Source organism: Adiantum capillus-veneris, chromosome 24 (assembly GCF_014529385.1).
Source record: "Adiantum capillus-veneris isolate H3 chromosome 24, ASM1452938v2, whole genome shotgun sequence".
NCBI classification, from domain to species: Eukaryota; Viridiplantae; Streptophyta; class Polypodiopsida; order Polypodiales; family Pteridaceae; genus Adiantum; species Adiantum capillus-veneris.
This window is the reverse complement of record NC_140954.1, coordinates 48,742,987-48,764,622: the sequence shown is the minus strand read 5'-3', so window position 1 is coordinate 48,764,622 and position 21,636 is coordinate 48,742,987. Positions and strand designations below refer to the sequence as shown.

General features: G+C 41.0%; 1 pseudogene; it reads left to right on the top strand.

Annotated features, from left to right (window-relative positions):
* The first annotated feature begins 14,708 nt into the window (after positions 1–14,708).
* Positions 14,709–16,140, top strand: LOC147426333 (uncharacterized; annotated as a pseudogene).
* Positions 16,141–21,636: the final 5,496 nt, after the last annotated feature.

Below are 21,636 nucleotides of genomic sequence, written 5' to 3'. Positions count from 1 at the left end.
TCCGTTTCCAAAACTAATGGCTTTAAGGGATCCACAATAGCCAAAACTGGAGCTGTGGCTAATGTGTCCTTAAGTTTGTCAAAACTTTGCTGTTGTTCTAATCCCCACTGAAAAGTCTTGCCCTTGGATTTCAGTTGATCTGTCATGGGAATAGCAATATGGGCATAGTTTTTAACGAATCGACGATAAAAACCTGAAAATCCTAAAAAAATATGGAGCTCTTCCAAATTTTTGGGAGAGGGCCACCTCCGAATGGCATCCACCTTGGATTGATCCATGTGTAACCCTGCAGCCGAAATAACATGCCCCAAGTAGTGAATTTCCTCCTTGAGAAAATCACATTTGGATTCCTTGGCATATAACTGATTTTGGCGTAACAAATGAAACACTTGTTTCAAATGTGCTAAGTGCTCTTCCTCCGTGGCACTATAAACAAGAATGTCATCGAGAAAAACGATAACAAACTTTTCCAAGTATGGTCTCAAGACACTATCCATGAGTGTCACGAACGTAGCTGGAGCATTGGTTAACCCAAAGGGCATCACCAAAAACTCATAATGTCCAAACCTTGTTCGGAATGCTGTTTTGGGTATATCCACAAGCCTGATGCGTACTTGATGATACCCAGATCTTAAATCAATCTCTGAAAATATACGAGCATGGGTGAGCTTATCAAACAGCTCGTCTATTCGTGGAAATGGGTACTTAATCTTAACAGTAACCGCATTTAATCCACGGTAATCTACGCACATGTGCATACTACCGTCCTTTTTCTTCACCAAGAGAATGAGAGAGGCCCATGGTGAAGAATTGGTTGAATAAACCCTCTACTGAGATAGTCAGCAAGCTGACGTTCCACCCCAGCAGCCTCAGAATGACTCATTCGGTAAGGCGGTTTACTCACTGGCTTACTGCCTGCAACCACGTCTATGCCATGTTGCACATAATGTGTCGGCGGTAGCCCTGGTGGCAAATCATCTGGGAACACATCCTTGAATTCCCTTAAAAGTTCCTTTAATTCGTTAGCAACATTTGCTTGTTTTGAATTAGTAGACATAGCTGGAAGAGGAGAGAGAGAAGAATGCAGCGTTGAGGAAGTTTTATTCAAAACTTTATCATCATTAAAAACATCATCCACATTGGAAATAAAATGGCACAGTGAGTAACACAAAAAGAGTTCTTCTATTGCATCATCAGAAATGAGCTTCATAAGCTCAGCTGTACAAATAAGTGGTGAGGAAGGTACATCCTTCTCCCCCAACAGCAGCACATGCACACCATTGGATTCGAACATTAGACTATTATGCTCATAGCTACATCTAAGGGATGATCCTAAACTATGCAACCATTCACGACTAAGAACCACATCCGCCCTCTCCATATTCATGACTTGGAAATACAAAGAGGTACGGTATCCTTGAATTTCCAGAGGCACATCTTTAACCCGAGTTTCCCATATCTCAGCATCATGGCCGCTAATCATTGCTACCTTGTAGCGATGGGAACTCGGGGTTTGGGGCAATTTGAGTCGTTTCACCAATTTATAATTGATGAAATTGTGCGACGCACCACTGTCTACCAAGATCCGCACCCTGTGCCCTTGGATAGAGCCATGCATACGCACCAACTCATGTGGTCTGAAAGTCTGCTGCCACATGGAGGCCGTGATACAGCACTCATGCACCGCCTCGGTGTGTGTTACTTCCACATTAGCAAACTGGGAAGAGGCTTCAAGAGGTAAAAGCTGCACCATGTGCACTGCTTTTTCCTTCCCCTTGTCTTGAGCAGCAGATTTCCCTTCGGGACAATCCTTTTTGCTATGTCCAGTTCCCAAACATTTAAAGCACAGCTTTTCTTTTTTGGCTTTCTCAAACTCTTCCGTTGAGAGAGGACCTCTAGACCCCTTGGGATTTTTGGAGGTCTTTGATGCAGTAGAGACATTTTTTCTTTTATGATGCACATGCTGTGGACGTGTTGAAACAGGTGTAGTGCCATGCACATGCGAACTATGCAATGCCCGATCATCGGGATCATCATGGATGTGAGCTTGAACTATTGCGTCCTCAAGTGTTTGTGGATCCTGGGTTTTAACGTGCTTCTTAAGCTCGGGAGTTAACCCACGGATGAACCCACGTACCTGCTGAAAGGTAGCCATCCCTTCTAGCTTGAGGATCACATCCCGATAATGGGAAATATATTCCAATAATATTTTATGCTGGCGCATAGAACATTCGTCCCAGGCGGTCCAATTTCTATCCTTCTCATTGGTAGGTAGAAATTCCTTCCTGAAGACAGTCTCAAAAGCTGCCCAAGTCTGTGGTAGCATGCCCTACTCCTTGAGAGACATCCACCATTTGTAGGCCTTGCCGTCCAAAGTCAGACTTGTCTGCAGTGCCTTGGCTGCATCCGGGGTACGTCTAAGGTCATGAATACCATCCCACTTACTGAGAAAAATATTCACGGTGTCCTTGTTGCGCTCACGCTCTTAGGCTCCCCGAAAAATTGGTGGCTTTGTATTTTTCAACAAATCGTCCACCTCTTTTTGGGTCAGAGAGTGCAGCGGTCCCGGAGGAGGGCCTTGCCCAGCAGCCGGCCCTTGGCCTGGTGTGGAGCCGTGCTCTTGAGTTGGCTGACTAGCAGGGCCCATAGCCTGCTGCCGCATATGTAACTTAATCAAATCGGATAATGCTGTGACATTCTGATTTAATTGTGCAAAATTCGTTTCAAGCATAGTCATGCGTGTTTGCAATGCACGGAAATCTTTCATAAGCTGCTACTTGCAAAGAAAGCAGGAAGCCCTGACGATGAATGCCAATAAGCATCTTGCTTATTCCCTTCTCTTGCACAGCATTAATTTTTCCATGCATTGACCGAGTATGCATAAAATAGGGCCACATTAATCATCCAAGCATTAGCACAACTTTTTCAACCTATGCACGGCACATACTCCGAGGCGAAATCTTGTCGTCCAGGAGGACTCCGACTAGGAGGGGGGGAGGCATTCTCAAATGCGGAACCAATAACAGAAACAACAAAAAAGGGCATGATTTTTGACTATTTTAAGGGTTGACGTTTGATTGCGAAATTTTCTGGAGTAACCCAAGTATATATGCCCTTATACAGCATGAAGCTACAGGTATATGGGGCCAAACACCAAATCAAGCCCCTGGGTGTGTGTATATAAGTAGAAATAGCCATTTTTCAGGCAAAACATTGGTAAAACGGAGAAATCCGGCCATAAAAATTGCATGTGAGTGTATATAATGTGTTGCGGTGAAGTTTGTGATCTATTATGATTTTTGGGGATTTTATGGGTTTGATTTATTATTTTCCTTTTAATTTTGCTAATTTTTGCCAGAAAAACTTCAAAAATAGAAAAAGCAGGTGAAAAACAATTGTAATGAAAAACAAAAAATATGGGGATGACTAGTGACTAAAGGACAACCTATGGTACAGTGGGGGTGCAATTATGAGACTGGAGCGGAAAGCGTGTTTTGGCCAGGTTTTGACCGAAAGGCCAAATTTCTGGTAAACAAGGCAAATGGAGTCCAAATCAAGAAATTTTTGAGCCTAAATCGCATCTCGCAAGAAGATAGGAGCACATGTCAAAATTCATGAAAAGTGGTTCGGGGGCCTCCATTATAAGAAATTTTCACCCCATTTGTAGCTCATTCTCACTATTGACTTTGTGGAGAGAGCTTCTGCCACCTAGAGCGGATCGACCTTCCAGCAGCTTCTATGACACGCACGTCTACCTGACCAGCTCTAGACATGAGAGGTAGGCTCACCACCTTGAGCTTTTCGCACATGTTTGTCATTATGTCGCGAAAACTAGCGTAGAGGTCACACACAAAGCGAGCGGTAGAGACCTGCAAGTAGAGACGGCGGGCTAACGGCTAACCCGAAAGCAACAAGACTTCATCGACAGCTTACCCTAGTCTAGGAGACCAGTCATGGATAGCCAAATGCAGTGGGAAACCATTGGGAAAAACCCTTATTCCCAGAAACCCGCAAGAGGCCACCAAATGGGAAACCGGCGAAACAGCGACCAAATGCTACCAAAATTCATGGGTAGGAACATCTCGACATGCTCGACAAGTCCATATGACCCGCATGACCAAAAAGTGACCCGAAGCGGCACTAAACCTCACAAAAGGTATGAGACACACAAAGCGTCAAAATGCACTTGCGACCAAACCGCAAGTCCGTTTGCCACCAAACTTCACAAGCGGCTTTCCTAGACCATCAACAACCAAGTCCTATGGTGGTAGACCACCACAAATCATCAAAGGTATGTAAACACAACCACGGGTGCTTCTAGAGCGACAAATTGCCAAATGGAGCTCCGGTGAAGCCAAAGTCGACAAAAACCATACGGCAAGGATCCCCAAGGGATTGGGAAGCTATGGAGACCAACATCAAGAAATTCCATCGCCAAAAAGCACTCCAAAAGTCAAAAGACGGCTCGGAGGCTTTGAAGTCCACACAGGGAGTTATACTCTATCCATTTGACTTTTTGGTTGAAATTAGGCTCAAAAGGGACTTAGGGGGGCAAAGGGCAAGCACTGGGAGCACTAGCACTGAAAAAATCACCAGGAGACATTCTACGCATAGGATGTCTCAAGCCCACTTTTTGGCACAAACCTCAACAATTTTTGTCATGCATATGTTCTGAATGACATTTACAAGCGATACACCAAGTTTCATCACATTTGGACCAGATTTGACCTCATATGCATGGAAAAACGCAAAGTTAGGGCATAGAGACAAAAATGGCCCATTGACCTACCAAATCTTGTCCAAATCTCATGAAACTTGCACAACACATTCACATACACATCAGCAAACAATCTGTGTGGTCAGGGAGTAAAAATGATGAATTAGACATCCTACGCGTAGGATGTCTAATTGACCTTTTTTACATGCAAGGGATATTTTATCATTCCAGATCCAATTATCTCATCATCAAGAGCCCATATGTCAAGTTTGAAGCCATTCTAATCACTTTTGAGCCCAAAAACACCTCACAGAGCCCTACAAGCATCAAATCTTAACCAAATTCAAATCCAAGAACATGGCCATGTTCCATAGGCCAAGGACAACCCACAGAACAAGTTTCATGTCATTTTGATGAAAAAGACATCCTACGTGTAGGATGTCTCCAGCATAAATTTAGCCTTCTGTGCAAAGAATGACATCATGGGAGCCAATACCATGGTGCAATGAGCCCATATACCAATTTTCAACCCATTTGGACATCAATTGCTACCTATGATGGACATTCTACCCAGATTGTGACCTAAAGCCTGAATCAGTCCAAAAATCCACTTTTTGATATCCAAATTCAAATCCAAGCCTATAGCCATGTTCAATGAGCCTTACACTACCTGCATGTCAAGTATGAACCAATTCTGATGAAAAAGACATCCTACGCGTAGGATGTCTAGATGGAAATTTTTGGCCAGATTTGCACTATGAGCACATGCACAGCTTCACAAGTTCCTTTTAAGCTATAATTTCAATTTTCAAGTCATTTGGATAAGTAAAACTCAGTTCCGCAGCTAATATGGAAAAAACGCTAACTTTGGAATCACTGAGTGCAACAGGATCTATGGCAGCCTCGAAGTCACAGGCAAAGAAGAAAAGAATGACAATCAAAGATTATCTGGACGAGGTGGAACCTTTTGTCATTCCAGAGGGAACACTAAAGCCCACCAACACCTGGATACAAGAAGATCTGTTAGAGTCAAATGAATTAAAGATCTACTAGGGAGTGTTCAAAGACAATGAAGGCAATGTAATAGAGCTACCAATGCTGCCAAGAGAGCTCAATGAATTTGTACGAAGCAAAATGGCCGGCTGCTTGGAGAAAATTGACCTCCATAACTACTTCGAAGCAATACCGGCAGGGGTGGACATCAAAAGAGTATGGGAGTTTGTAACAAGCATCAAAGAGGATGGAGTGGCCAAGGTGACAGATTTACAAGGCAGACTAGATACAGAGATCATAATCACAGAGCGGGTTGTAGCCCATGCACTAGACCTCTCCAATCAGGGGGCCAGTGTAACAAAAAGAAGAGATGAAGTCAAGGTGTACAAAGAGAAAAAGGCAAATTACACCTTTGACGATATTGCCAACCCAAAGGTGGCAATTATGAGCCAGTTGTACAACCAATACTTCCACATGTGTACGAAGAGGCTGCATAAGTACAGGATGCCACCAGGTGCAATTGCTACAACGTTTACTTGGGCAATGACAAAAGGCACCCCAAAGATAATCAACTATGCGGCATACATACATGACAGCTTGGTAAAGATGGGCAACAAAAATCCAACCTACATGGTGCCAGGAGAACTGATAACCAAGGTGGTTAATGTAGCACTACATGCTAAAGGAAGGTGGCATGATCCCCCATCTCAGAATGATTGGCTAAGGGTAAAAGAAGACAAGGAAGATGAGCCACAAAGAGCACCAAGGGTGGCTACGAGGTTGAAGAGACGGCTAGAGCCAGTTGAAGAGGAGCAACCTGAGCAGAAGAAAGGAAAGAAGGAATCTGCTCAAGTGCCGGCCAAAGAGACAAGGTCACAAAAAGCGGCAACACTCGAGAGGCTGATGGAGAGTTTCCAAGCAGAAAGAGACCTCAAGGGTGATTTAAACGAACTCTGGAAGCCATCTCTCGAGTCTATGTTCAGATCATCCAGAAGAGTGCAGAGGGACCGCTTTGAAGATTATATCAAGAATTTTGAGATTCTTGATACTGCAGCGGAAAACATTCCCCATGTCCCTTTCACCAAGGAGGAAGTGGAGCAGATAAGGCAGACATTGCTAGATGAACAAGAAAGCCAAGAAAGGGAAAGGAAAACAAAAGCAGATAGGGATTTAAAGGGCAAACCGGCAGCTTTACCAGATAGCCCTAAACCCAGCCCACAGCCATCTCCACCGCCCTCACCACCTCCTAGCAGCCCACCACCAGAAGACAAGGAGGCTGAGGACAAACAAGAAGAAAGGCAAGCTGAGGAGCAAGAGCAAAGACAAGAACCTGAGCCAAAGGAAGAGGCCAAGCCCGAGTCTGAGCAAAAAGGACTAGATGAGGCCTATTATGCATTTTTGGACCTTCTAGCTGCAGGCTATACAAGGGAAGAAGCCGCCACAGTCGCATTCAACTTGGCGAGGATAGGGCATAAAGAGCAGATGCCAGGCATCCGGCTAGTGGAGCTAAAAGAAATTTCTACCAACATGGTAGACCTGCACCCGCCCTCGGACGTGGTGATGACAAAGCTAGTTGGATTACGAGCACAATCTGTGGCATCAGAGAAAGAAATGATAACTCTAAAGGCCACCAAAGAAAAGACCAAGATGGAAAGGGATTCTCTGCAGGCACAAAGCGAAGGGCAAAAAGAGAGAGAAGCTGACCTCCAGGCCAGCTTGGCAACGGCTCTACAAAACTGCCAAGCAAAGGAAGAAGCAAATGAGGCAGCAACAAAAAGAATACAAGCAGCTGAAGAAGAGTGTCTGCAGCTCAGCAAGTCATTGCGAGATGCTGAAAAAGAACGGGATAATATGACACTACAGCTGGCAGAAGAAACAAAAGAAGTAGAGGCCATGAGAAATGCCAAGGAAAAGGCAGAGATAGAACAAGAAGCAAGCCTGGATGAACTCCTTGAGCTCAAGGACCAATTAAAAGTCAAGATCAAACCATCCAGAGGCTGCGAGCATCACCTGCTAGAGTTAGAGCTACGAGCTCGACTCAAATCATTTCCAAGAGTCAAATATATGAAGAGCAAATGCAGGAACTTTAGAAGGAGATGACTCTCGAGAAGAAGCAGAGGTTGATGATGGCTGAAGGTTCTATCGCAATGCAAAGAAGAATGGAGGACAACCAAAAATCCCTACAAGAAGAAGTGGAGAGCATAAAGATAAAGATCGATGAGGTGGAAAGAGTAAACGCTGAACTTAATGACCTCCTCGTGACTATGGGCGGAGAAGCTGAAGCGGAAAAGCAGACCCTCCTCAGGCAAATTGAGGAGTTGAAAGGCCATCAACAAGCAGAGGCAGAAAGCTCAGGGCCAGCTGCCAATGAGGGCATCGACCTCGAAAATGTGGAAGATCCTGTGGACACACCCATGCAAGAGGAAAGCATAGCAGGATCCTCTCAAGAGACGCAAGATCTAACACAAGAAGAGGAGGAAAAATTGCGTAAGGCAATAGAGGCAGAGCTAAGAGAAAGCACAAAGGAAGCCTTGGAATGGAAGTAGAGGGTCTTCAAATCTATGACCATTCAGAAGATCGACGCCAACAATCTCAGGCGTGAGTGGCTTCATTCCTCTCTCCCATATCCATTGCTGAAATATGAGGCAGCAACAATAAACAGGCAAATCCAAGAAGAGCCAACGGTCCCTCTCTACAATGTAGACACCTCGAGGCCAGAAGGAGTTAAGCTCATAGTGGATTCTTAGCCAAAGTGGAGGAAGGCTTGGCTTACCAAGTACCCACAATACATAATCCACTTGGTAGAGGCACCTAAACATATTAGAGACAACCTCAGATTCTGTCCTCTACCAAGGGTTAGGACGTGGAAGGCACAAGAAATCTTGCAAAGAAGCCAACCCACTTGGCTGAACTACCCAAAGTTGCCGGGCGTGAAGGCAGGTGAGAGAATAAGTGTCCAATACATGGTGAAAACCCTAATGGGTGCCATAAAGTTGTTCACTGGCTCACCTGACCTTACATGCATTATGATGAGAAAAATCTGCAGAATCATCCTAGCAGTGTTCGAGACCTTCAAGCCAGGCCAGGTGACCGACAACATATTCTTCTTCCAGGATACATACAAATGTGCTTATAATCTGTCAGGTTAGCCTTCCAAGGAGGTGATACATGCGTTGTATCAAAGAATTATGTTTCTACCATCCTATCACCTCTAGGCTTTTGAAGAAGCATTGTATACGGGGTTCTTCACCATGAATACAGATATCTTTGGCCCCACAATGCTGAACCTACATGCAAGGTACGAATCACTGCTAAAGATGCGGGAAACGATAAGATGAAGCAACTTATCAAGGCCATGTCGGGGACGACATGAACAAGGAGGGGGGAGATGTTAGAAGCTGGACACACCCCACGTCATCTAACTACTCGACGGACTATTGTTTTTGTAATTATTCATTCATTGAGGAAAACCCGATTTTTCACCTTGTAAATATTGGGACTTACAGAAGTTTCCAGATTGTATCCCAGTTTTGATAGTTAGATTGAGTAGATGGTTGAGTTTCGAACTTTAGGGTTTGAGAAGTTGTAAGGTATATATACCACTTTTTGACCTTAATGAAAAAACCTTTTGTCATTTTAAAACAAGTTTGAAGTCTGTGAGTGAGCGTACTGTGTACGAGAGAGAGAGTGTGAGCTTCGTCTTGACGCTACGTGTGCTACGGTGGTCGGATTTGAGTGCGGAGAAGTGGAGGGTGTTGCCCTCGACTAGAGCTACGCGCCGATACCAACATTGCACGCGTACGGTCCGGCTTTGGGAGCTCCTGCTATGAGCTTCATCGGTTAAGTTTGGGTGAGCATACGTTATCTGATTTCGCATCGCAGCATATCCACGTGTTCACATTGAGTAGAACTACACATTAGGCACTTTAGATTCGGAAACGAAGACCTGCAAATTTCAGCCAGACATCCTACGTGTTTCTGCACCGGGTGTTTTGGGTCGTGATTTTGGTTCATAGACCTTAGGGAAAGCGGCCTATAGGTATTAGTAAGGTCTCCTTCAAGTTCTATGGTGTTTCAAAATTGTTTGATGGGTTTCGGCTCTAGCAAGCGTTGTAGAAAGTTTCCTCTTTTGCACTCTTGAAGGCTGTGACTTAGACAATTGGTAGAGACCTCTGTAGGAATTAGTTAGGAGTCGGTCGAGTGTAGGTTGACACCTTATGCTTGCTTCCACGCGCCTGCGGGTCGAGCTTCGTCCTTAGCTGACATTACTTGTTAGGTGAGTTCTCGCTGTGCTGACGTCCTTCGCGGCGTATCCGTCCAACACTCATCACCATGACGAGAGAACACCTAGGAAGCCTCCTTGTGAGACTCTCAAAAGAGGTCTCTCTCCGATTCGAGAAGAAGAAGAGAATCCATATGAAGGGCTCAAGAATTTACTTCTTGATGATGCATCTTCTTCCCAAACGAGAACTCAAGAGCCTCCACCGAAGGAACGAGAAAGAAGTGAGTCTCCCGCCACCTCGACGGAGATGGCTCCATGAAGACGACGGCCTAAACGCTCTCCATCACCACCAAAGCGGAGAAGACCATTGCACTCTTGTCCACATCATAATTCAAAGAGGGATGATAAAAAGCAAGAGAAGAAAAAGGCGAGAAAGAGGACACCCTCTTCTCCATCTTCTTCGTCCTCTTCCTCTTATGAAAGTGATCGTGAAGACGCCGAAGATCAAGACAAGAAAAAGGCGAGAAAGAGGTCACCCTCTTCTCCACCTTCTTCAAATTCTTCACCTTCTGAAGAAAGTGATGGTGCAACCTTTGAACCATCAAAAAGAAGAGGCCATAGGAAATCCTATGCCGCATGGAAGAGGTCATCCGACAAAGTGAAAAATAGGCCTCTTCAAGAATGGAGGACAAGAGTTTTGTAGGCGTGATAAACGTCAAGCAACACTAGTACGACCTGGTATAGGATCAAAAGAGGGGCGATACATCTATAATGAAAATCCCTGAAAAGCTAGATATCCACCTTCAAAGAGGACCCTTGAGGAGATGACAAAAGCTCTTGATGAAGCTAAACGGTGTTGCACATACAAAAGAAAAGGAAGCATCATGGAAAGAAGCTGGTCTCTGAGGAGAGTCCATACTCTGGAGATTATATGATCTATATGGATTTGATCTCTCTCTAGATTTAGTCTACGACCCAATGCATATCTTATCATTGAATGTATTCAAGAAATATATCTCACATTTATTTGAAAGTGTTGAGGCTCCTCTGAAGAAAGAAATCGATGCTGCTGTGTGTGTTGTTAAAAAGGCAGCACCTTCTTCCATTCGATATGGACGTTGGCCTAACTCCCCAAGCATCTACTTTGCAAGCTTCAAGGCAGAGGAGAACCAAAAGTTCATCCAATGGTGCCTACCATATGTTTTGAGAGTTATTAGTGGAATTCCTCCTGAAATGCATGTTTTGGGATTTTTGATGATTGACATTGCACACAGCTTCTACAACCATAGTAGAGATCAGGGATGGTATGTGAAAGACATAGAAGTTGTGAAGACATTGCTACAATCATGGAGAGTTTGAAATGAAGAAATCTTTGGTGCGAATTCATCACCTCTAGAATATGTAGCTGGTATGTATATCTTGATTAGTTAACACTAGGATGGTAATGGGACACTTTTATGTCCTGGGACACTTTTATGTCCTATTAAGTGACCATTTTCCTTGAATTATGTCAAGAGTTTCAAAATGGATTTTGAGGTGCTATCTATCTAGAAAGTTGTCTCATGAGCTGAAAAAAACTCGACATTTTTTTGGAATATCAATTCCATCTTTAACCTTGTCCTTGCACAACATTTCAAAACCTAAATTGTGTGAAAAAACGGGTCCTATTTTTGCCTTTTTTCAACTTTTTGCAACTATATCACTCTAGAATTCATGTTTGTGAGGTCTATAATGCTAGAGAACTATCTTTAGTATTCCTCAACATGTCCTGATGCTTCTAGGGAGAAATAAATATTAAAGTTGTAAGTTATGACCAAATTACAAAAATGGTCAAATCCTGTTTTTTAGCCAATTTAAGCACTTCTATTATTTTTTTGGTGGATTTCATGATATCCAAATGCATTTTTGATTTTCTATGTCGCATATTGTAACATAAAGCTAATATTCCTTAAGTTTTGGGGCACCTAATACCCTATTTTGCATAGTACACAACGATGGTTGATTTTTTCAATTATAGAAGAAAACGAAACATTCTAGTATATCAAGTATAGCTTTTTCAATATTGTTAGTTTCTTGTGACAACTACATGCATTTTGTAGGTAGTAACCATATCTAGTCATAAGGATCAAATTTGGCTAGATATTGAATAGTTTCTATGGGATTCTACAACTCATAATGTTGAACCCAATTTTTTCATGTTTGCTATATTTAGCACTTCATCTTTGTCCCCAAGATTCCCCTTGGTAAGAGATGTATTACTCTTTTGGCATGCTCCATGGCTCCTTATAAACATAAAGGACAATAGGGAACTAAGAAAACATGCATATATTATTTGTATTGAGCGTGGCTATAGAAACTTTGATGATAGGTTTGCAGAATGGTAAAAATCCAACTTTTTTGTACCTATTTATTTTGGCAAAACAAAAAATAGTGAGGGAGAAGCAATCATATGTTCTGATCACCAACCCATTGAAGTTAACTAGGGAATTTATATCAAGTCCTACAAAAATCCCTAATCTTATTTTTATGCAACAAATCGTAAGAAATGATTGTTTTGATGAAAATGCACTGGTCCATCAACTTTGGAGGCTTGGTGTGACCAAAAGATGAGAAAATTTACAAGTTTCTTATTTTTCCCATGTGTAGTAGGCCTTGAACTATAACCTCATGAAAGGATTTTACAAAATGAGTGGATCTACTATGGTTTTGGAGGTTTTTTTCAAAACCCTGAAAGGACACTTTTATGTCCTGTTAGGTTACCGACCTAGTGTTAACAACAAGTTTGATATATTTGTTTAGGAGAGTAATCTCTTGATAACTTGTTTATAGGTAATGCTGAGATGCTTGATGATGTCTTGCACCATGGGTTGCATGACCGCTTTTGGTGTTACATATTCGAACGTCTTGTAAAGGCATACAACTCCATCAAACCAAATAACATGGAGGATGAAGCTTCATTTGCAAAGTTCTATTTGAGAGGTTCTTCACAAGAGCTTTTCAGGCTATCCGTGGTGATAGTGACAATCTCTTACCTTCTGAAAGGTTATTGAAGGACCTACATTGTGCATTGATTCTTTCTCAAAGCAGGTCGCTATTAGCAGATGCTCCATCACATGATTGCTCTCCGTCACATATGGATGGGCTATTGGTCGTGTCTTCAGTTGAAAAGGCTAAATCTATGTGGAGTGATCTATTAAAATATGGAAGCAATTCACCATGCACTAGAAATCTTCTTCTCAAGGGGATTGCAATATCAAAGAAGAGATGCACTTATAGAGATCCTACTAGTGAAGAGAAAACTTATCTAAAGAAGTTCTGGAACATTCCACAGCAGTACTTCCAATGTTTAGAAGTAAAGATATACCAAAAGGTCCTCTTTAAAGGGGATATATTTAATTTGGGCACCAATGTCATAGTGAAGGTGGATACCGATGATGAAACGGTGGAACACAGAGGTCAATGGAAGGCTTGTATAACATCCTTGTTCTCAACACAGTTTGACGAAAAGTGTATGCTTTTCTTTGGTGGACAGTATTACAAGCAATGCATTGTGGAAAAATGGGACTCATAACAATTGTTAGTGGATCCAGTTACTCAAATGAGTGTGCTTGAGAAGGCCCCTTTGCTTTTCACATGGGATTGTGTTCGGCCCATCTACTCTATACTTCACAAATTTTTTCCATTGCCAATACCAAGGAGGCAGAGGCTCATTGCTTATGAGGTGAAGGATTTGAGGCAGTGTGATAGCTTGTTAATGGAAGGAGGTTGTGGAAATGTTCCATTATGGGTGGAGGTCCATGATATAGTTCAAGTGTGCTTGAATAGCAAGAATGCAATACAGATTCAACATGCTGTTGTTAGAGAGACTGATTACGAAAGGAAAAGGGCAAAGCTTGCTTTATTGGAGCATGATGCATATCAACAAAAAACTTATAAAGTTTGCAGAGAGGAGCATCAATGGAGAATTTGGGATACATGTTCCATTCAAATTAAAGATTGAATAGTCACAAAACAAAAAAATGTTATAAAGCCTGGACATGCGGCTAGATGGATACCTATTGTTTGGCATTCTCCATAGACATAAAATTGTGGTAGCCCCTTTTATTCAATCACTGCTAGTAATCTTGTGGAAATATTTTAGAAAGACTATTGCTTCATGGATGACAATATTTGTATTCATTGTTATGGTGTTGTTTACATATCTTTTGTATAACTTCACTCATATGGTATGCAAGCATGGCTAGTACATTTGTGGAAGTAGTTTAGAATGCTAGTATACTTGTGGAAGTAGTTTAGAACGACTATTACTTCATGGATGGCAATTTTTTTATTCATTGTTATGCAAGTGGTATACCTATGGAAGTAGTTTAGAATGACTATTGCTTTATGGATGACAATTGCTAGATTCATTGTTATGATGTTCTTTGCATATCTTTCTTAGATCCTCATCATAGAGTATGCTAGAACTTTTGGGAGACCTACTTTATGGATGGAAATTATTGTACTTAATATTGTTATGGTATTATTTATATATCTTTTGTATAGCTACACTCATAGAGTATGCAAGCATGGCTAGTATACTTGTGGAAATAGTTTAAAATTCATATTATCTTATACATGAAAATTGTTGTATTCATTGTCACAATTTTCTTTACATGTCTTTCTAAAACATTACTCATAAAGTAATGACAAGTGTGTGTATAATTTTTGGGATAAAATTTGTTACCTAAATATCTTGCTGCTCATGTGTGTGTTCAATGCTTTGTCTTTTCAGATATGAGTTATCCACAGTCCTTTGTGGAGCAGCTATTGTCTTTTTCTATTGAAGAGGCCCTCAAATTTTTAGATTCTTGGAGGGCCAGTCATCTTGGAAATAAGAGAGTTGTTTCTTCTCCATCTAGCATCTCTATAGGTGTTGACACTACTAGCAATGAGAAATATGACCCAACCATATATGAACAGGTGTTTAGACCTCCACCTCTTAAGCTTAGAGAACCCAATAAACTCTATGGTAGGGATTTCCTCTTAGAAGAGGGTAATAACCAACAGAAGAGGGTAGGGATTTCCTCTTAGAAGAGGGTAATAACCAACATAGAGTTCTTTATTCAAACTATGGATTTGTTAGAGGATGGTTTGCCAAACACAAGCCATTTGGAGACCTTAGAAATAACATGGAGAGAAAGAATACCGTGTTGGATGTAATAAGAAAAAATAAAGGTGAGCTTAAGCCTGTAAGAGTAGCTGGACAAAATTATCATTGGAAAGAAGAGGACGTTTATACATGGGCATCAAGTCTCTTGCAGCAAAACAAAAATGGAGAAAAAAGAAACCAAACAACAAATTATCTTTTAGCACCCCAATGGTATGTGTCATTTTGTAGGATTTTCTCTAAGTAATGAACTTCTATTATGTCAAAGTATAATCGAAATGTTTTCATGAAATTAGATAGAAAAAGAAAAATATGATGATGACGATGATGATAACCAAGAATTTCATGAGAATGATGGAGGAGAAAGTGAACTACAAGGAGAAAGTGAGCTAGGAGAATATGGTTCACTCAAAAAACTTGTGAGTAATCCTCTAAGGTATTGGACATTTATATGAAAAATAATGATGAAGAAAGTAATGCTTTTGTTGTTATTGAATAGCTAAAGGATGCTTGTGTACAAGAAACCACTTGTATATCTATTGAAGAAGAAGAAGAGCAACCACAAGCTACTCATGTGAGCACTTCTATCTTAAAATAACAATAATGTATGACCTATGATGATAAAATTTGTTATTATGTGTTTAGAGAGAGACGAAAGCATACATTCCTAAGATGCCATGGGAAAATCATGATTTACAAAATGATGCTTATGAGGTATGTGTGGTTTACTCCTCTCTCTCTCTCTCTCTCTCTCTCTCTCTCTCACACACACACACACACACACACACACACACACACACACACACACGCACGCGCGCAAGTGTGCACGCACCCACACACAAAGATATCAATTGAAATAATTGAGGTAAATTTAGCTAGTTTTGTGTGCGTGTGTGTATGTGTGTGTGAGATATCCAAATTCAATCGCTTAATGCGCAGGCATATAAAAACTACATGCAAGATGAAGAGTTTGTCCAATGCTATCAAGAAAAGGATATGGAAGTAAACAATGAATTAGATGAGTGTGAAGACTATATCACAAAACTGATACAATTCTAATTCATGTATTTTTTTCACTCTAAAACTTTTTGTTGTGTCAGTCAATATTGCACTCTTTTCTTGAATAATTTGTGAAGGAAAAAATCAATGGAAGGACACAAATTATAAGTGGTGCAAACCAAGAGCAGAAAAGAAAAAGCATACAAAAGCGCAAGGTACTATTCAAAGATGCTTCACATGGAATATCTATTTAATGAAATACTTACCCTACTTAATTTTAATGTTATAAAAAAGCCATGTTTTCCCACTTCTATAGGCTACTTCTAACATTGAAGAGCTACTAAAGGAGAAAGATCAAGCTTCAAAGTTTTTGAAGCTTAAAAAGAAAAAGGTATTTTTCTTCACAATAATAAGATTCTTTAAATTTTTTTGCATGTGGCTACAAAATAAAAGAGTGGACTTTAATTGTTTTAGGAGCACAAATCTGATGGGAGATGTTCAATGAATCAAAATCAATGTGTGTTGGAATCTCAGGTTTGCAATAAAAGCTAAAAACATTGCCTTACTTATGTTCACAGAAATAATACGTGTCACTTTTTAAACCATGTTATTTTGTTATGACAATTATGTAGGCACGAAATTTTTCCCACGATGACAAAGAAACTATATTAATAAAGTGGCTAAATCTCAAGAAAGTACAAGACATATACCACTTGATCAAGCCAACGTATTTTGCTATGCAGAAATCGAATAGTTTCCTCAAGAAGAGAGCAAATGAGGATACTAATACTTCCACTATGTGTGAAGATTTAGTTACATGGCTTTTGTTAGAAGGCCTGATAATTTTTTATTTTGATAAAGTTGGCTCCTTATCCATGAAGGATATCATTGTAACAAATGACAAGTAGTTTTATAATCCAACCACATGATTTAAGAACTGTACCATGTAACACACGTTATGTAAGCTTTCATTTGTTGTACCCATAGCTATCTTTATGAATTAAGTCTACTTTAGTCTCCTAATGTTGAACTAATCTCTCCTAAATTGTTTGCTCATGGGAAAATTTCTAGATGAATTACTAGTTTGTGTCTACATATTCCTTAATGAATTATTAGGTGAACTACTAGGTTGTTTATAGAAAAGTTGCTTGATGAACTACTAGTTTGCAAGCAACCGTCCTTATATATTACTAGATGACTTGGTAGGTCGTAAACAAAAATTGCTAGTTGACTTACTAGTTTGAAAACCCCAATGTGTAAGGTCAAACTAGTAATTGAGTCAACTCCTACATTGAACTATTAATTTTTTTACCATATTGAGACTTGAATTGCCATATGGCTATTCAAGTCTCCATATAGTAACAAAATTACTGTATGTAGCATCTAGGAGTTGTCTCTTTTTTACTAGTTTTCACTCTTACTAGATGTGTGTATTGAAACTAGTGAATCATCTAAAAATCATATATTTTTTACTATATGGTAAGCTGTCCAAAGCCCCTTGTGGGTATTTTATCTAAATCAAAACCACATCCAAGGAAGCATTCCACCCAGCCTTGGCAACTGTACTGCTTTATAGGACCTCGTCCTCGCCAACAATCAACTGGAGGGTACGATTCCTGCCACTCTGGGCCAACTCACTAGCTTGAGCCAAAACTTATTGCTCTCAGGCAGCCATCTTAATTCCCAAAGAGCTTGGCGCATTGGCCCAGCTTAAAGTTCTTGAACTCTCCAAAAACCGGGTCATTGGGCATCACAAGAAGATTTAGAAATTTTCTCATGTAGGAAAACGGAGTCTTTTTCGGTGTCTTTTATACAATGAATAACATCATGAGGTGCTGCTCGAGAGTCATTGCATACCTAGCTAGGTACGATTGGGGGCAGGGGACCATTGGCCCCCAAGGTAAGTCACAATGTGGGAATTATTGTGAGAATTTTTCCAAAACTACTTGTGCATGTTCCCACCACATCTCTTGAGAATTGCACCCTTTACGTCTCTCCAACAACAACCTCAGTGGGAGAATAGACAACTTTGATCCATCAAAGTTGCAGCAACTCGAAACATTCACAACACAATAAAAAAATTTCATGGGAGGCTTGCCTAATGGCTTCACAAGTTGTAAGAATCTTGTACTCTTTGATGTGAAAGGAATAAGCTGTCGGGGACTTTGCCCTCTGCTCACAATATTGGATTGATGAAACGGCAGGTGCTGGTGATGAGCAACAATCAGCTAAGCGGGGAGATTCCCAGGTGGGTGTGGAATCTTTCCATGCTGCAGGTGCTTGTTCTCTCCAACAACCATTTTCATGGCAACATGCCAACCACAGTCATCCATCTTAACTACTTCAAGCAAGATCAAAGCTACATCTCAAAACAAACCACACTCTATATGGAAGTACCCCAAACCATCAAGGGCACCTATCAAATTCTCTCTTACATACTCAAAACTAGAATCTTCTTTGACATATCTATGAGCTACATCTACTTAGAAAGATTTTAGTGAGCTTGTTGGCCTCACTCGCCTCAACCTTTCACATAACCACATTCAAGGAAAAATTCCAAAGAGTCTTGGAAAACTTTACAATCTAGATGAGCTAGACCTCTCTTATAACAACCTCACAAGAAACATTCCTGAAGAGCTTGGACAGTTCCCTCTCTCTTTGCATGCATACTTAGACATGGAGCCTCTCTTTCGTCTAAAGAGCCCCACGATCATATGCTTAACCCTCAAACATGCCACGTCTATCTCGCTAAGAGAGACTACGCGTGGAAGACAAACCAGTCCTCTCTCTGGTTCCGACATGGCCACGCAAACAACAACTCCGTTTTGGTTTCTCTCTCTTTGGCACCATACCTGGCACGACAAGGCTAACATTTTCTCTCATAGAAAACAGCTTAATCAGTCTTTTGCACCGCCGAGTTGCTCCTTGTTTCAGCAATTCCTCGTAAGGCATTGGGTAACACTACCCTTCACGACACCATCGCAATGGATTCTCTTTAACACACTGACATCATGCAGAGAATGCGCATGCCTTCAAAGGCGAGGCAAAAAATATCTTTCTCCCGTCCACCTTCTGTCTCTAATCCACAAGACATCCTTCCCTTTTTCCTCGATTTGCATTTGCTAGTCTACTCGTCAAGCATACATTAAAAAAATATCCCTCTATGCCGTCTTGTCGACGTGACAAATGTGAAATAAAAGGTCTCTCTCTCTCTCTCTCTCCCCCCCCCCCCCCCCCCCTCCACTTGTCATTTCCCCCCTTTTTTACCTCAAAGCCAAATGAGGCATCTCATGAGATTCTACCTAAATAGACCACCTTCAAAGATTGTGCTCAAATGGACTCAATAGAGACATACTAGAGACATACTGGGTCCCTTCAACACCCATTAACTAATTAACCACATAGATTCCGCGCCAATGGCCCAGCTGCACCCTTGGACGGGTGCTTGCTTTGCCACCAACGTAGCCTACGTCTGCCCAGCTCCACCCTTGAACCTCAGCTCCATCCGAATTGCAATGCATGACAGAGACTGCCCGAACAACTCTTGCTCTGTGTGCTCGCGAGAGGTCTATTTGGAGACCCGGAGGACTATGATCGCCGCCCACCACATCACGCAGTAGAGAGAGAGAGAGAGAGAGAGAGAGAGAGAGAGAGAGAGAGAGAGAGAGAGAGAGAGAGAGAGAGAGAGAGAGAGAGAGAGAGAGAGAGAGAGAGAGAGAGAGAGAGAGAGAGAGAGAGAGAGAGAGAGAGAACCTCACTTTGAAAACATTGTACAAGTTTATGTTTGTGGGCTCGTGCTCAAGGACAAGAAAAATCGGTTAGAGGTTTTGAGGATTCGTTCAATTTTTTTTTTGCTCGAGAAAGTTTACTCGATGTCAGGTAAAACTCGGCTGAGAGACCAAAAGAGAGAGTCCACCGTTTACTATGGCTCCCTTCTAGTGCTTGGAACTGCACCCGCAAATTGTTGGCCTCACAATCTGTTCCAGTGGCTTTAACACTAGAATGGTAACCTAACAGGACATAAAAGTGTCCTTTCAGGGTTTAGGGAAAAAAATTCCAAAACCATAGTAGATCCACTCATTTTGAAAAATCCTTTCATGAGCTTATAGTTCAATAACTACTACATATGGAAAAAATGAGAAACTTGTAATTTTTCTCATCCCTTGGTCACTACAAGCCTCCAAAGTTGATGGACCAGTGCATTTGCCCAAAACAACAATTTCTTATGGTTGATTGCATATAAATAAGAGTAGGGATTTTTGTAGGACATGAGATAAAATGCCCCGTTAACTTCAATGGGTTGGTGACCAAAACATATGGTTGCTTTGACCTCACTAATTTTTTTTTGGGCAAAAAAATAGGTACAAAAAAGTTTCTTTTTTGACATTCTGCGGACCTATCATCAAAGTTTCTATAGTCACGCTCAATACAGATACTATATACATGTTTTCTTAGTTCCCTTTGGGCCTTTGGATTCAAAAGGATCCATGGAGCATGTCAAAAGGATAATGGATCTCTTACAATTGGAACCTTGGGGGCAATGATAAAGTGTTAAATACAGTAAACATGAAAAAACTGGGTTTAGCATTATGACCTCTAGAAACCCATAGAAACTACTCAACATCTAGCCAAGTTTGTAGTCTATGATTAGATATGGTTACTACCTACAAAATACACACAATTGGCCTAAGAAAATATCAATATTGAGAAAGTCATACTTGCTACTCTAAAATGTATTGCATTCTTCAGTAATAAAAAAACTCAACCATCATCATATACTATGCTATATAGCATATTAGGTCCCCCAAAACTCAAGGAAGATTTGCTTTATGTTATACATTACACTTACACAATCAAAATTGAATTTGGATATCAAGAAAGCCACCAAAAAAAATTTGGATATCAAGAAAGCCACCAAAAAAATCATAAAAGTGCTAATTTTGGCCAAACAACAGGATTATGTAATTCTTGTAAATTGGTCATAACTTTCAGTTTCAACACTTAGCTCTCCCTACAAGCATCAAAACATGTTAAGAACTATGAAGGTCTAACCTCTAGCCATCTAAACCTCACAGACATGAAGTTTAGAGTGGTATAGTTGTCAAAAATTGAAAAAAAGCAAAAAACAGGACCCGTTTTTTCACACAGTTTAGGTTCAAAAATGTTGTGCAAGAGTAAGGTTAATGGTGAGATCGATACTCCAAAAAAAATACTAAGTTTTTTTCAGCTCATAAGGCAGCTTTGTGGATATATAGCACCTAGAAATTCATTTTTATACTCTTCAAATAATTCAAGCAAAATGGTCACTTAACAGGACACAAAAGTGTCCAAGGACATAAAAGTGTCCAGTTACCATTCTAGTGTTAATGATCTGATCCTACTCTTACCGACAGCTCCTTGATGTTGCTTTATCAACTTTCTTAAGTCGGTTGTCCCTCAGTAAGTTTCCTCTTGCAACCCACGACCTTGTGGCCACACTCTCAAACTTCTCTCTTGCACGATGACCTAGTTGAGCATGGCGACAACTCTTGCTTGGAGATGCCCTCCGATAGCGCT